Source organism: Carcharodon carcharias, chromosome 6 (genome assembly GCF_017639515.1).
Source record: "Carcharodon carcharias isolate sCarCar2 chromosome 6, sCarCar2.pri, whole genome shotgun sequence".
Lineage (NCBI taxonomy): Eukaryota > Metazoa > Chordata > Chondrichthyes > Lamniformes > Lamnidae > Carcharodon > Carcharodon carcharias.
Window position 1 is genome coordinate 197,636,934 of NC_054472.1, and position 16,083 is coordinate 197,653,016.

Here is a 16,083-nt window from a genome sequence, read left to right on the forward strand (position 1 = left end):
GTGAACAGAAAGAGACAGTAAAGAGATTCAGTGAGCAGAGCATGGCTGTAAAGAGAGAGATTCAGTGAGCAGAGCGGGACTGTAAAGAGAGAGATTCAGTGACCAAAGCGGGACTGTAAAGAGAGAGATTCATTTCGCAGAGAAGGACTGTAAACAGAGATTCAGTGAACAGAACGGGGCTGTAAAGAGAGAGAATCAGTGAACAAATTGGGACTTTAAAGACAGAGATTCAGTGAGCAGAGTGGGACTGTTAAGAGAGACATTCAGTTAGCAGAGTGGGGCTATAAAGAGAGAGGTTCAGTGAACAGAGCCGTATTTAAAAGGGAGATATTCAGTGAGCAGAGCGGGACTGTAAAGAGAGACATTCAGTGAGCAGAGTGGGACTGTAAAGAGAGACATTCAGTGAGCAGAGGGGGACTGTAAAGAAAAAGATTCAGTGAGCAGAGCGGGACTGTAAAGAGACCGATTCATTTAGCAGAATGGGACTGTAAGGAGAGAGATTCAGTGAACAGAACAGGATTGTAAAAAGATTCAGTGAGCAATGCGGGGCTGTAAAGAGTGAGATTCAGTGAGTAGAGTGGTGGAGTAAAGTGAGAGATTCAGTGAGCAGAGCAGGACTCTAAACAGAGAGATTCAGTGACCAAAGCCGGACTGTAAAGTGAGAGATTCAGTGAACAAAGCGGGACTGTAAAGAGAGAGATTCAGTAAGCAGAGGGGACTGTAAAGAGAGAGATTCAGTGAGCATAGGGGACTGTAAAGAGTGAGACTCAGTGAGCAGAGCGGGACTGTAAAGAGAGAGATTCAGTGAGCAGAGCAGGACTGCAAAGAGAGAGATTCAGTGAGCAGAGCGGGACTGTAAAGAGAGAGATTCATTTTGCAGAGCAGGACTGTAAAGAGAGAGATTCAGTGAGCAGAGCAGGGAGGTAAAGAGAGGGATACAGTGAGCAGAGGGGAGGGGTAAAGAGAGAGATTCAGTGAGCAGTGCGGGACTGTAAAGTGAGAGATTCAGTGAGCAGAGCGGGAATATAAAGAGAGAGATTCATTTCCCAAAGCGGTTTTGTAAAGAGTGAGATTCAGTGAGCAGAGCGGGAATGTAAAGAGAGAGATTCAGTGAACACAGCGGGACTGTAAAGAGAGAGATTCAGTGCGCAGAGTGGGACTCTAAAGAGAGAGATTCAGTGAGCAGAGCGGGTGTGTAAAGAGAGAGATTCAATGAGCAGAGCGGAGCTGTAAAGAGAGAGATTCAGTGAACAGTGCAGGAATGTAAAGAGAGAGATTCAGTGAACAGAGCGGGACATTAAAGGGAGAGAATCAGTGAGCAGAGCGGGTGTGTAAAGAGACAGTTTCGGTGAGCAGAGCGGGGCTGTACAGAGAGAGATTCATTTCGCAGAATGGGACTGTAAGGAGAGAGATTCAGTGAACAGAACAGGACAGTAAAAAGATTCAGTGAGCAATGCGGGGCTGTAAAAAGTGAGATTCAGTGAGTAGAGTGGTGGAGTAAAGTGAGAGATTCAGTGAGCAGAGCAGGACTCTAAACAGAGAGATTCAGTGACCAAAGCCGGACTGTACAGAGATAGATTCAGTGAGCAGAGCAGGGCTGTAAAGAGAGAGATTAGGTGAGCAGAGCGGGGTTGTAAAGAAAGGGATTCAGTGCGCAGAGGGCAGTTGTAAAGAGAGAGATTCAGTGAGCAGAGCGGGGCTGTAAACAGAAATTCGATGAGCAGAGCGGGGCTGTAAAGAGAGAAATTCAGTGAGCAGAGCGGGACTGTAAACAGAGAGATTCAGTGAACAGAAAGAGACAGTAAAGAGATTCAGTGAGCAGAGCATGGCTGTAAAGAGAGAGATTCAGTGAGCAGAGCGGGACTCTAAAGAGAGAGATTCAGTGACCAAAGCCGTACTGTAAAGAGAGAGATTCAGTCAGCAGAGCAGGACTCTAAAGAGAGAGATTCATTTAGCAGATCGGGACTGTAAAGAGAGAGATTCAGTGAAGAGAAGGGACTGTAAAAAGAGAGATTCAGTGAGCAGAGCGGGGCTGTAAAGAGAGAGATTCAGTGAGCAGAGCGGGGCTGTAAAGGAGAGATTCAGTGAGCAGAGCGGGTGTGTAAAGAGAGAGATTCAATGAGCAGAGCGGGACTGTAAAGGAGAGATTCAGTGAGCAGAGCGGGTGTTTAAAGAGAGAGATTCAGTGAATAAAGCGGGACATTAAAGGGTGAGAATCAGTGAGCAGAGCGGGTGTGTAAAGAGAGAGTTTCGGTGAGCAGAGCGGGGCTGTAGAGAGAGAATTTCATTTCGCAAAGCGGGACTGTAAAGAGAGAGATTCAGTGAGCAGAGCGGGACTGTAAAGAGAGAGATTCAGTGAGCAGAGCGGGAATATAAAGAGAGAGATTCATTTCGCAAAGCAGTTTTGTAAAAAGAGAGATTCAGTGGGCAGAAGGGGACTGTAAAGAGAGACATTCAGTGAACACAGCGGGACTGTAAAGAGAGAGATTCAGTGAGCAGAGCGGGAATATAAAGAGAGAGATTCATTTCGCAAAGCGGTTTTGTAAAGAGTGAGATTCAGTGAGCAGAGCGGGACTGTAAAGAGAGAGATTCAGTGAGCAGAGCGGGAATATAAAGAGAGAGATTCATTTCGCAAAGCGGTTTTGTAAAAAGAGAGATTCAGTGGGCAGAAGGGGACTGTAAAGAGAGATATTCAGTGAACACAGCGGGACTGTAAAGAGAGAGATTCAGTGAGCAGAGCGGGGCTGTAAAGGAGAGATTCAGTGAGCAGAGCGGGTGTGTAAAGAGAGAGATTCAATGAGCAGAGCGGGGCTGTAAAGAGAGAGATTCAGTGAATAAAGCGGGACATTAAAGGGTGAGAATCAGTGAGCAGAGCGGGTGTGTAAAGAGAGAGTTTCGGTGAGCAGAGCGGGGCTGTAGAGAGAGAATTTCATTTCGCAATGCGGGACTGTAAAGAGAGAGATTCAGTGAGCAGAGCGGGGCTGTAAAGAGAGTGATTCATTTAGCAGAATGGGACTGTAAGGAGAGAGATTCAGTGAACAGAACAGGACTGTAAAAAGATTCAGGGAGCAATGCGGGGCTGTGAAGAGTGAGATTCAGTGAGTAGAGTGGTGGAGTAAAGTGAGAGATTCAGAGAGCAGAGCAGGACTCTAAACAGAGAGATTCAGTGACCAAAGCCGGACTGTAAAGTGAGAGATTCAGTGAACAAAGCGGGACTGTAAAGAGAGAGATTCAGTAAGCAGAGGGGACTGTAAAGAGAGAGATTCAGTGAGCATAGGGGACTGTAAAGAGTGAGACTCAGTGAGCAGAGCGGGACTGTAAAGAGAGAGATTCAGTGAGCAGAGCAGGACTGTAAAGAGAGAGATTCAGTGAGCAGAGCGGGACTGTAAAGAGAGAGATTCATTTTGCAGAGCAGGACTGTAAAGAGAGAGATTCAGTGAGCAGAGCAGGGAGGTAAAGAGAGGGATACAGTGAGCAGAGGGGAGGGGTAAAGAGAGAGATTCAGTGAGCAGTGCGGGACTGTAAAGTGAGAGATTCAGTGAGCAGAGCGGGACTGTAAAGAGAGAGATTCATTTTGCAGAGCAGGACTGTAAAGAGAGAGATTCAGTGAGCAGAGCAGGGAGGTAAAGAGAGGGATACAGTGAGCAGAGGGGAGGGGTAAAGAGAGAGATTCAGTGAGCAGTGCGGGACTGTAAAGTGAGAGATTCAGTGAGCAGAGCGGGAATATGAAGAGAGAGATTCATTTCCCAAAGCGGTTTTGTAAAGAGTGAGATTCAGTGAGCAGAGCGGGAATGTAAAGAGAGAGATTCAGTGAACACAGCGGGACTGTAAAGAGAGAGATTCAGTGCGCAGAGCACACTCTAAAGAGAGAGATTCAGTGAGCAGAGTGGGTGTGTAAAGAGACAGATTCAATGAGCAGAGCGGAGCTGTAAAGAGAGAGATTCAGTGAACAGTGCAGGAATGTAAAGAGAGAGATTCAGTGAACAGAGCGGGACATTAAAGGGAGAGAATCAGTGAGCAGAGCGGGTGTGTAAAGAGACAGTTTCGGTGAGCAGAGCGGGGCTGTACAGAGAGAGATTCATTTCGCAGAATGGGACTGTAAGGAGAGAGATTCAGTGAACAGAACAGGACAGTAAAAAGATTCAGTGAGCAATGCGGGGCTGTAAAAAGTGAGATTCAGTGAGTAGAGTGGTGGAGTAAAGTGAGAGATTCAGTGAGCAGAGCAGGACTCTTAACAGAGAGATTCAGTGACCAAAGCCGGACTGTACAGAGATAGATTCAGTGAGCAGAGCAGGGCTGTAAAGAGAGAGATTAGGTGAGCAGAGCGGGGTTGTAAAGAAAGGGATTCAGTGAGCAGAGGGCAGTTGTAAAGAGAGAGATTCAGTGAGCAGAGCGGGGTTGTAAACAGAAATTCGATGAGCAGAGCGGGGCTGTAAAGAGAGAAATTCAGTGAGCAGAGCGGGACTGTAAACAGAGAGATTCAGTGAACAGAAAGAGACAGTAAAGAGATTCAGTGAGCAGAGCATGGCTGTAAAGAGAGAGATTCAGTGAGCAGAGCGGGACTCTAAAGAGAGAGATTCAGTGACCAAAGCCGTACTGTAAAGAGAGAGATTCAGTCAGCAGAGCAGGGCTCTAAAGAGAGAGATTCATTTAGCAGATCGGGACTGTAAAGAGAGAGATTCAGTGAAGAGAAGGGACTGTAAAAAGAGAGATTCAGTGAGCAGAGCGGGACTGTAATGAGAGAGATTCAGTGAGCAGAGTGGGGCTGTAAAGGAGAGATTCAGTGAGCAGAGCGGGTGTGTAAAGAGAGAGATTCAATGAGCAGAGCGGGACTGTAAAGGAGAGATTCAGTGAGCAGAGCGGGTGAGTAAAGAGAGAGATTCAATGAGCAGAGCGGGACTGTAAAGAGAGAGATTCAATGAGCTGAGCGGGGCTGTAAAGAGAGAGATTCAGTGAATAAAGCGGGACATTAAAGGGTGAGAATCAGTGAGCAGAGCGGGTGTGTAAAGAGAGAGTTTCGGTGAGCAGAGCGGGGCTGTAGAGAGAGAATTTCATTTCGCAATGCGGGACTGTAAAGAGAGAGTTTCAGTGAGCAGAGCGGGGCTGTAAAGAGACCGATTCATTTAGCAGAATGGGACTGTAAGGAGAGAGATTCAGTGAACAGAACAGGACTGTAAAAAGATTCAGTGAGCAATGCGGGGCTGTGAAGAGTGAGATTCAGTGAGTAGAGTGGTGGAGTAAAGTGAGAGATTCAGTGAGCAGAGCAGGACTCTAAACAGAGAGATTCAGTGACCAAAGCCGGACTGTAAAGTGAGAGATTCAGTCAGCAGAGCAGGGCTCTAAAGAGAGAGATTCATTTAGCAGATCGGGACTGTAAAGAGAGAGATTCAGTGAAGAGAAGGGACTGTAAAAAGAGAGATTCAGTGAGCAGAGCGGGACTGTAATGAGAGAGATTCAGTGAGCAGAGCGGGGCTGTAAAGGAGAGATTCAGTGAGCAGAGCGGGTGTGTAAAGAGAGAGATTCAATGAGCAGAGCGGGACTGTAAAGGAGAGATTCAGTGAGCAGAGCGGGTGTTTAAAGAGAGAGATTCAATGAGCAGAGCGGGGCTGTAAAGAGAGAGATTCAGTGAATAAAGCGGGACATTAAAGGGTAAGAATCAGTGAGCAGAGCGGGTGTGTAAAGAGAGAGTTTCGGTGAGCAGAGCGGGGCTGTAGAGAGAGAATTTCATTTCGCAATGCGGGACTGTAAAGAGAGAGATTCAGTGAGCAGAGCGGGGCTGTAAAGAGAGTGATTCATTTAGCAGAATGGGACTGTAAGGAGAGAGATTCAGTGAACAGAACAGGATTGTAAAAAGATTCAGTGAGCAATGCGGGGCTGTAAAGAGTGAGATTCAGTGAGTAGAGTGGTGGAGTAAAGTGAGAGATTCAGTGAGCAGAGCAGGACTCTAAACAGAGAGATTCAGTGACCAAAGCCGGACTGTAAAGTGAGAGATTCATTGAACAAAGCGGGACTGTAAAGAGAGAGAATCAGTAAGCAGAGGGGACTGTAAAGAGAGAGATTCAGTGAGCATAGGGGACTGTAAAGAGTGAGACTCAGTGAGCAGAGCGGGACTGTAAAGAGAGAGATTCAGTGAGCAGAGCAGGAATGTAAAGAGAGAGATTCAGTGAGCAGAGCGGGACTGTAAAGAGAGAGATTCATTTTGCAGAGCAAGACTGTAAAGAGAGAGATTCAGTGAGCAGAGCAGGGAGGTAAAGTGAGGGATACAGTGAGCAGAGGGGAGGGGTAAAGAGAGAGATTCAGTGAGCAGTGCGGGACTGTAAAGTGAGAGATTCAGTGAGCAGAGCGGTAATATAAAGAGAGAGATTCATTTCCCAAAGCGGTTTTGTAAAGAGTGAGATTCAGTGAGCAGAGCGGGAATGTAAAGAGAGAGATTCAGTGAACACAGCGGGACTGTAAAGAGAGAGATTCAGTGAGCAGAGTGGGACTCTAAAGAGAGAGATTCAGTGAGCAGAGCAGGTGTGTAAAGAGAGAGATTCAATGAGCAGAGCGGAGCTGTAAAGAGAGAGATTCAGTGAACAGTGCAGGAATGTAAAGAGAGAGATTCAGTGAACAGAGCGGGACTGTAAAGACAGAGATTCAGTTAACAGAAAGGGGTTATAAAGATAGAGTTTCAGTGAACAGAGCAATACTTTAAAAAGAGAGATTCAGTGAGCAGAGCAGGACTGGAAAGAGAGACATTCAGTGAGCAGAGCAGGACTGTAAATCGAGAAGTTCAGTTAGCAGAGCATGTCCATAAAGAGCGAGATTCAGTGAGTGGAGCAGGACTGAAAATAAATTCATTGAGCAGAGCGGGGCTGTAAAGAGAGAAATTCAGTGAGCAAAGCGGGGGTGTAATGAGAGAGATTCAGTGAGGAGAGCAGGGAGGTAAAGACAGAGATTCAGTGAGCAGAGTGGGGCTGTAAAGAGAGAGATTCACTGAGCAGAGCGGGGCTGTAAAGAGAGAGATTCAGTGAGCAGATTGGGGCTGTAAAGAGAGAGATTCAGTGAGCAGAGCGGGACTGTGAAGAGACAGAGTCAGTGAGCAGAGCAGGACTGTAAAGAGAGAGATCCAGCGAGCAGAGTGGGGCTGTAAATAGAGAAATTCAGCGAGCAGAGCGGGGCTGTAAAGAGAGAGATTCAGTGAGCAGAGCGGGATGGTAAAGAGACATATTAAGTGCGCAGTGCAGGGAGTTAAAGAGAGAGATTCAGTGAAAAAAGCGTGGGTGTAATGAGAGAGATTCCATGAGTAGAACGGGACTCTAAAGAGAGTGATTCAGTGAAAAAAGCGGGGGTGTAACGAGAGCGATTCAGTGAGCAGAGCGGGGCTGCAAAGAGAGAGATTCAGTGAGCAGAGTGGGGTTGTAAAGAGAGAGATTCAGTGAGCAGAGCGGGGCTGTATAGAGAGAGATTCAGTGAGCAGAGCGGGACTGCAAACAGAGAGATTCAGTGAGCAGAGCGGGACTGCAAAGAGAGAGATTCAGTGAGCAGAGCGGGGCTGTAAACAGAGTGATTCAGTGAAAAGAATGGGACTGTAAAGAGAGATTCAGTTAGCAGAGCGAGGTTGTGAACAGAGAGATTCAGTGAACAGAGATGGGGTGTAACGAGAGAGATTCAGTGACCAGAGCAGGGAGGTAAAGAGAGATATTCAGTGAGCAGAGGGGACTGGTAAAGAGAGAGATTCAGTGAGCAGAGCGGGACTGTAAACAGAGAGATTCAGTGAGCAGAGCGAGACTGTAAAGACAGAGTTTCAGTTACAGAGCGGAATTGTAAAGACAGAGATTCAGTGAGCAGACCAGGACTTTAAAGAGAGAGATTCAGTGAGCTGAGCGGGTCTTTAAAGAGAGAGATTCAGTTAGCAAAGCGGGACTATAAATAGATTCAGTGAACAGAGCTGGACTGTGAAGAGAGAGATTGAGTGTGCAGAGCGGGACTGTAAAGAGAGAAATCCAGGGACCAGAGCAGGACTGTAAAGAGAGAGATTCATTTCGCAGAGCAGGACTGTAAACAGAGAGATTCAGTGAACAGAACGGGGCTGTAAAGAGAGAGAATCAGTGAACAAATTGGGACTTTAAAGACAGAGATTCAGTGAGCAGAGTGGGACTGTTAAGAGAGACATTCAGTTAGCAGAGTGGGGCTATAAAGAGAGAGGTTCAGTGAACAGAGCCGTATTTAAAAGGGAGATATTCAGTGAGCAGAGCGGGACTATAAAGAGAGACATTCAGTGAGCAGAGTGGGACTGTAAAGAGAGACATTCAGTGAGCAGAGGGGGACTGTAAAGAAAGAGATTCAGTGAGTGGAGCAGCACCTTAAAGAGAGAGATTCAGTGAGCAGAGCGGGGCTGCAAAGGGACAGATTCAATTAGCAGAGCAGGACTGTAAAACTAGAGGTTCAGTTAGCAGGGTAGTACTTTAAATAGAGAGATTCAGTGAGCAGAGCGGGGGTGTAACGAGAGAGATTCAGTGAGCAGACTGGTACTGTAAATAGAGGGATTCAGTGAGCAGAGGGGGACTGTAAAGACAGAGATTCAGTGAGCAGAGGGGGACTGTAAAGAAAGAGATTCAGTGAGCAGAGCGGGACTGTAAAGAGAGAGATTCAGGGAGCAGAGCGGGTCTGTAAATGGAGAAATTCAGCGACCAAAGCGGGATTGTAAAGAGAGATTCAGTCAGCAGAGCGGGACTGTAAAGAAAGAGATTCAGTGAAAAGAATGGGACTGTAAAGAGAGAGATTCAGTTAGCAGAGCGGAGTTGTAAAGAAGAGATTCAGTGAGCAGAGCGGGACTGTAAAGAGAGAGATTCAGTGGACAGTGCAGGAGTGTAAAGAGAGAGATTCAGTGAACAAAGCGGGACATTAAAGGGAGAGAATCAGTGAGCAGAGCGGGACTGTAAAGAGAGAGATTCAGTGAGCAGAGCGGGAATATAAAGAGAGAGATTCATTTCGCAAAGCGGTTTTGTAAAGAGTGAGATTCAGTGAGCAGAGCGGGACTGTAAAGAGAGAGATTCAGTGAGCAGAGCGGGAATATAAAGAGAGAGATTCATTTCGCAAAGCGGTTTTGTAAAAAGAGAGATTCAGTGGGCACAAGGGGACTGTAAAGAGAGAAATTCAGTGAACACAGCGGGACTGTAAAGAGAGAGATTCAGTGAGCAGAGCGGGGCTGTAAAGGAGAGATTCATTGAGCAGAGCGGGTGTGAAAAGAGAGAGATTCAATGAGCAGAGCGGGGCTGTAAAGAGAGAGATTCAGTGAACAAAGCGGGTTATTGAAGGGAGAGAATCAGTGAGCAGAGCGGAGCTGTAAAGAGTGGGATTCAGTGAACAGTGCAGGAGTGTAAAGAGAGAGATTCAGTGAACAGAGCGGGACATTAAAGGGAGAGAATCAGTGAGCAGAGCGGGTGTGTAAAGAGACAGTTTCGGTGAGCAGAGATGGGCTGTACAGAGAGAGATTCATTTCGCAGAATGGGACTGTAAGGAGAGAGATTCAGTGAACAGAACAGGACAGTAAAAAGATTCAGTGAGCAATGCGAGGCTGTAAAAAGTGAGATTCAGTGAGTAGAGTGGTGGAGTAAAGTGAGAGATTCAGTGAGCAGAGCAGGACTCTAAACAGAGAGATTCAGTGACCAAAGCCGGACTGTACAGAGATAGATTCAGTGAGCAGAGCAGGGTTGTAAAGAGAGAGATTAGGTGAGCAGAGCGGGGTTGTAAGAGAAATTCAGTGAGCAGAGCGGAGCTGTAAAGAGAGAGATTCAGTGAGCAGAGCGGGGAGGTAAAGAAAGCGATTCAGTGAGCAGAGGGTAGTTGTAAAGAGAGAGATTCAGTGAGCAGAGCGGGGTTGTAAACAGAAATTCGGTGAGCAGAGCGGGGCTGTAAAGAGAGAAATTCAGTGAGCAGAGCGGGACTGTAAACAGAGAGATTCAGTGAACAGAAAGAGACAGTAAAGAGATTCAGTGAGCAGAGCATGGCTGTAAAGAGAGAGATTCAGTGAGCAGAGCGGGACTGTAAAGAGAGAGATTCAGTGACCAAAGCGGGACTGTAAAGAGAGAGATTCATTTCGCAGAGAAGGACTGTAAACAGAGATTCAGTGAACAGAACGGGGCTGTAAAGAGAGAGAATCAGTGAACAAATTGGGACTTTAAAGACAGAGATTCAGTGAGCAGAGTGGGACTGTTAAGAGAGACATTCAGTTAGCAGAGTGGGGCTATAAAGAGAGAGGTTCAGTGAACAGAGCCGTATTTAAAAGGGAGATATTCAGTGAGCAGAGCGGGACTGTAAAGAGAGACATTCAGTGAGCAGAGTGGGACTGTAAAGAGAGACATTCAGTGAGCAGAGGGGGACTGTAAAGAAAAAGATTCAGTGAGCAGAGCGGGACTGTAAAGAGACCGATTCATTTAGCAGAATGGGACTGTAAGGAGAGAGATTCAGTGAACAGAACAGGATTGTAAAAAGATTCAGTGAGCAATGCGGGGCTGTAAAGAGTGAGATTCAGTGAGTAGAGTGGTGGAGTAAAGTGAGAGATTCAGTGAGCAGAGCAGGACTCTAAACAGAGAGATTCAGTGACCAAAGCCGGACTGTAAAGTGAGAGATTCAGTGAACAAAGCGGGACTGTAAAGAGAGAGATTCAGTAAGCAGAGGGGACTGTAAAGAGAGAGATTCAGTGAGCATAGGGGACTGTAAAGAGTGAGACTCAGTGAGCAGAGCGGGACTGTAAAGAGAGAGATTCAGTGAGCAGAGCAGGACTGCAAAGAGAGAGATTCAGTGAGCAGAGCGGGACTGTAAAGAGAGAGATTCATTTTGCAGAGCAGGACTGTAAAGAGAGAGATTCAGTGAGCAGAGCAGGGAGGTAAAGAGAGGGATACAGTGAGCAGAGGGGAGGGGTAAAGAGAGAGATTCAGTGAGCAGTGCGGGACTGTAAAGTGAGAGATTCAGTGAGCAGAGCGGGAATATAAAGAGAGAGATTCATTTCCCAAAGCGGTTTTGTAAAGAGTGAGATTCAGTGAGCAGAGCGGGAATGTAAAGAGAGAGATTCAGTGAACACAGCGGGACTGTAAAGAGAGAGATTCAGTGCGCAGAGTGGGACTCTAAAGAGAGAGATTCAGTGAGCAGAGCGGGTGTGTAAAGAGAGAGATTCAATGAGCAGAGCGGAGCTGTAAAGAGAGAGATTCAGTGAACAGTGCAGGAATGTAAAGAGAGAGATTCAGTGAACAGAGCGGGACATTAAAGGGAGAGAATCAGTGAGCAGAGCGGGTGTGTAAAGAGACAGTTTCGGTGAGCAGAGCGGGGCTGTACAGAGAGAGATTCATTTCGCAGAATGGGACTGTAAGGAGAGAGATTCAGTGAACAGAACAGGACAGTAAAAAGATTCAGTGAGCAATGCGGGGCTGTAAAAAGTGAGATTCAGTGAGTAGAGTGGTGGAGTAAAGTGAGAGATTCAGTGAGCAGAGCAGGACTCTAAACAGAGAGATTCAGTGACCAAAGCCGGACTGTACAGAGATAGATTCAGTGAGCAGAGCAGGGCTGTAAAGAGAGAGATTAGGTGAGCAGAGCGGGGTTGTAAAGAAAGGGATTCAGTGCGCAGAGGGCAGTTGTAAAGAGAGAGATTAAGTGAGCAGAGCGGGGCTGTAAACAGAAATTCGATGAGCAGAGCGGGGCTGTAAAGAGAGAAATTCAGTGAGCAGAGCGGGACTGTAAACAGAGAGATTCAGTGAACAGAAAGAGACAGTAAAGAGATTCAGTGAGCAGAGCATGGCTGTAAAGAGAGAGATTCAGTGAGCAGAGCGGGACTCTAAAGAGAGAGATTCAGTGACCAAAGCCGTACTGTAAAGAGAGAGATTCAGTCAGCAGAGCAGGACTCTAAAGAGAGAGATTCATTTAGCAGATCGGGACTGTAAAGAGAGAGATTCAGTGAAGAGAAGGGACTGTAAAAAGAGAGATTCAGTGAGCAGAGCGGGGCTGTAAAGAGAGAGATTCAGTGAGCAGAGCGGGGCTGTAAAGGAGAGATTCAGTGAGCAGAGCGGGTGTGTAAAGAGAGAGATTCAATGAGCAGAGCGGGACTGTAAAGGAGAGATTCAGTGAGCAGAGCGGGTGTTTAAAGAGAGAGATTCAGTGAATAAAGCGGGACATTAAAGGGTGAGAATCAGTGAGCAGAGCGGGTGTGTAAAGAGAGAGCTTCGGTGAGCAGAGCGGGGCTGTAGAGAGAGAATTTCATTTCGCAAAGCGGGACTGTAAAGAGAGAGATTCAGTGAGCAGAGCGGGAATATAAAGAGAGAGATTCATTTCGCAAAGCAGTTTTGTAAAAAGAGAGATTCAGTGGGCAGAAGGGGACTGTAAAGAGAGACATTCAGTGAACACAGCGGGACTGTAAAGAGAGAGATTCAGTGAGCAGAGCGGGAATATAAAGAGAGAGATTCATTTCGCAAAGCGGTTTTGTAAAGAGTGAGATTCAGTGAGCAGAGCGGGACTGTAAAGAGAGAGATTCAGTGAGCAGAGCGGGAATATAAAGAGAGAGATTCATTTCGCAAAGCGGTTTTGTAAAAAGAGAGATTCAGTGGGCAGAAGGGGACTGTAAAGAGAGATATTCAGTGAACACAGCGGGACTGTAAAGAGAGAGATTCAGTGAGCAGAGCGGGGCTGTAAAGGAGAGATTCAGTGAGCAGAGCGGGTGTGTAAAGAGAGAGATTCAATGAGCAGAGCGGGGCTGTAAAGAGAGAGATTCAGTGAATAAAGCGGGACATTAAAGGGTGAGAATCAGTGAGCAGAGCGGGTGTGTAAAGAGAGAGTTTCGGTGAGCAGAGCGGGGCTGTAGAGAGAGAATTTCATTTCGCAATGCGGGACTGTAAAGAGAGAGATTCAGTGAGCAGAGCGGGGCTGTAAAGAGAGTGATTCATTTAGCAGAATGGGACTGTAAGGAGAGAGATTCAGTGAACAGAACAGGACTGTAAAAAGATTCAGGGAGCAATGCGGGGCTGTGAAGAGTGAGATTCAGTGAGTAGAGTGGTGGAGTAAAGTGAGAGATTCAGAGAGCAGAGCAGGACTCTAAACAGAGAGATTCAGTGACCAAAGCCGGACTGTAAAGTGAGAGATTCAGTGAACAAAGCGGGACTGTAAAGAGAGAGATTCAGTAAGCAGAGGGGACTGTAAAGAGAGAGATTCAGTGAGCATAGGGGACTGTAAAGAGTGAGACTCAGTGAGCAGAGCGGGACTGTAAAGAGAGAGATTCAGTGAGCAGAGCAGGACTGTAAAGAGAGAGATTCAGTGAGCAGAGCGGGACTGTAAAGAGAGAGATTCATTTTGCAGAGCAGGACTGTAAAGAGAGAGATTCAGTGAGCAGAGCAGGGAGGTAAAGAGAGGGATACAGTGAGCAGAGGGGAGGGGTAAAGAGAGAGATTCAGTGAGCAGTGCGGGACTGTAAAGTGAGAGATTCAGTGAGCAGAGCGGGACTGTAAAGAGAGAGATTCATTTTGCAGAGCAGGACTGTAAAGAGAGAGATTCAGTGAGCAGAGCAGGGAGGTAAAGAGAGGGATACAGTGAGCAGAGGGGAGGGGTAAAGAGAGAGATTCAGTGAGCAGTGCGGGACTGTAAAGTGAGAGATTCAGTGAGCAGAGCGGGAATATGAAGAGAGAGATTCATTTCCCAAAGCGGTTTTGTAAAGAGTGAGATTCAGTGAGCAGAGCGGGAATGTAAAGAGAGAGATTCAGTGAACACAGCGGGACTGTAAAGAGAGAGATTCAGTGCGCAGAGCACACTCTAAAGAGAGAGATTCAGTGAGCAGAGTGGGTGTGTAAGGAGACAGATTCAATGAGCAGAGCGGAGCTGTAAAGAGAGAGATTCAGTGAACAGTGCAGGAATGTAAAGAGAGAGATTCAGTGAACAGAGCGGGACATTAAAGGGAGAGAATCAGTGAGCAGAGCGGGTGTGTAAAGAGACAGTTTCGGTGAGCAGAGCGGGGCTGTACAGAGAGAGATTCATTTCGCAGAATGGGACTGTAAGGAGAGAGATTCAGTGAACAGAACAGGACAGTAAAAAGATTCAGTGAGCAATGCGGGGCTGTAAAAAGTGAGATTCAGTGAGTAGAGTGGTGGAGTAAAGTGAGAGATTCAGTGAGCAGAGCAGGACTCTTAACAGAGAGATTCAGTGACCAAAGCCGGACTGTACAGAGATAGATTCAGTGAGCAGAGCAGGGCTGTAAAGAGAGAGATTAGGTGAGCAGAGCGGGGTTGTAAAGAAAGGGATTCAGTGAGCAGAGGGCAGTTGTAAAGAGAGAGATTCAGTGAGCAGAGCGGGGTTGTAAACAGAAATTCGATGAGCAGAGCGGGGCTGTAAAGAGAGAAATTCAGTGAGCAGAGCGGGACTGTAAACAGAGAGATTCAGTGAACAGAAAGAGACAGTAAAGAGATTCAGTGAGCAGAGCATGGCTGTAAAGAGAGAGATTCAGTGAGCAGAGCGGGACTCTAAAGAGAGAGATTCAGTGACCAAAGCCGTACTGTAAAGAGAGAGATTCAGTCAGCAGAGCAGGGCTCTAAAGAGAGAGATTCATTTAGCAGATCGGGACTGTAAAGAGAGAGATTCAGTGAAGAGAAGGGACTGTAAAAAGAGAGATTCAGTGAGCAGAGCGGGACTGTAATGAGAGAGATTCAGTGAGCAGAGTGGGGCTGTAAAGGAGAGATTCAGTGAGCAGAGCGGGTGTGTAAAGAGAGAGATTCAATGAGCAGAGCGGGACTGTAAAGGAGAGATTCAGTGAGCAGAGCGGGTGTGTAAAGAGAGAGATTCAATGAGCAGAGCGGGACTGTAAAGAGAGAGATTCAATGAGCTGAGCGGGGCTGTAAAGAGAGAGATTCAGTGAATAAAGCGGGACATTAAAGGGTGAGAATCAGTGAGCAGAGCGGGTGTGTAAAGAGAGAGTTTCGGTGAGCAGAGCGGGGCTGTAGAGAGAGAATTTCATTTCGCAATGCGGGACTGTAAAGAGAGAGTTTCAGTGAGCAGAGCGGGGCTGTAAAGAGACCGATTCATTTAGCAGAATGGGACTGTAAGGAGAGAGATTCAGTGAACAGAACAGGACTGTAAAAAGATTCAGTGAGCAATGCGGGGCTGTGAAGAGTGAGATTCAGTGAGTAGAGTGGTGGAGTAAAGTGAGAGATTCAGTGAGCAGAGCAGGACTCTAAACAGAGAGATTCAGTGACCAAAGCCGGACTGTAAAGTGAGAGATTCAGTCAGCAGAGCAGGGCTCTAAAGAGAGAGATTCATTTAGCAGATCGGGACTGTAAAGAGATAGATTCAGTGAAGAGAAGGGACTGTAAAAAGAGAGATTCAGTGAGCAGAGCGGGACTGTAATGAGAGAGATTCAGTGAGCAGAGCGGGGCTGTAAAGGAGAGATTCAGTGAGCAGAGCGGGTGTGTAAAGAGAGAGATTCAATGAGCAGAGCGGGACTGTAAAGGAGAGATTCAGTGAGCAGAGCGGGTGTTTAAAGAGAGAGATTCAATGAGCAGAGCGGGGCTGTAAAGAGAGAGATTCAGTGAATAAAGCGGGACATTAAAGGGTAAGAATCAGTGAGCAGAGCGGGTGTGTAAAGAGAGAGTTTCGGTGAGCAGAGCGGGGCTGTAGAGAGAGAATTTCATTTCGCAATGCGGGACTGTAAAGAGAGAGATTCAGTGAGCAGAGCGGGGCTGTAAAGAGAGTGATTCATTTAGCAGAATGGGACTGTAAGGAGAGAGATTCAGTGAACAGAACAGGATTGTAAAAAGATTCAGTGAGCAATGCGGGGCTGTAAAGAGTGAGATTCAGTGAGTAGAGTGGTGGAGTAAAGTGAGAGATTCAGTGAGCAGAGCAGGACTCTAAACAGAGAGATTCAGTGACCAAAGCCGGACTGTAAAGTGAGAGATTCATTGAACAAAGCGGGACTGTAAAGAGAGAGAATCAGTAAGCAGAGGGGACTGTAAAGAGAGAGATTCAGTGAGCATAGGGGACTGTAAAGAGTGAGACTCAGTGAGCAGAGCGGGACTGTAAAGAGAGAGATTCAGTGAGCAGAGCAGGAATGTAAAGAGAGAGATTCAGTGAGCA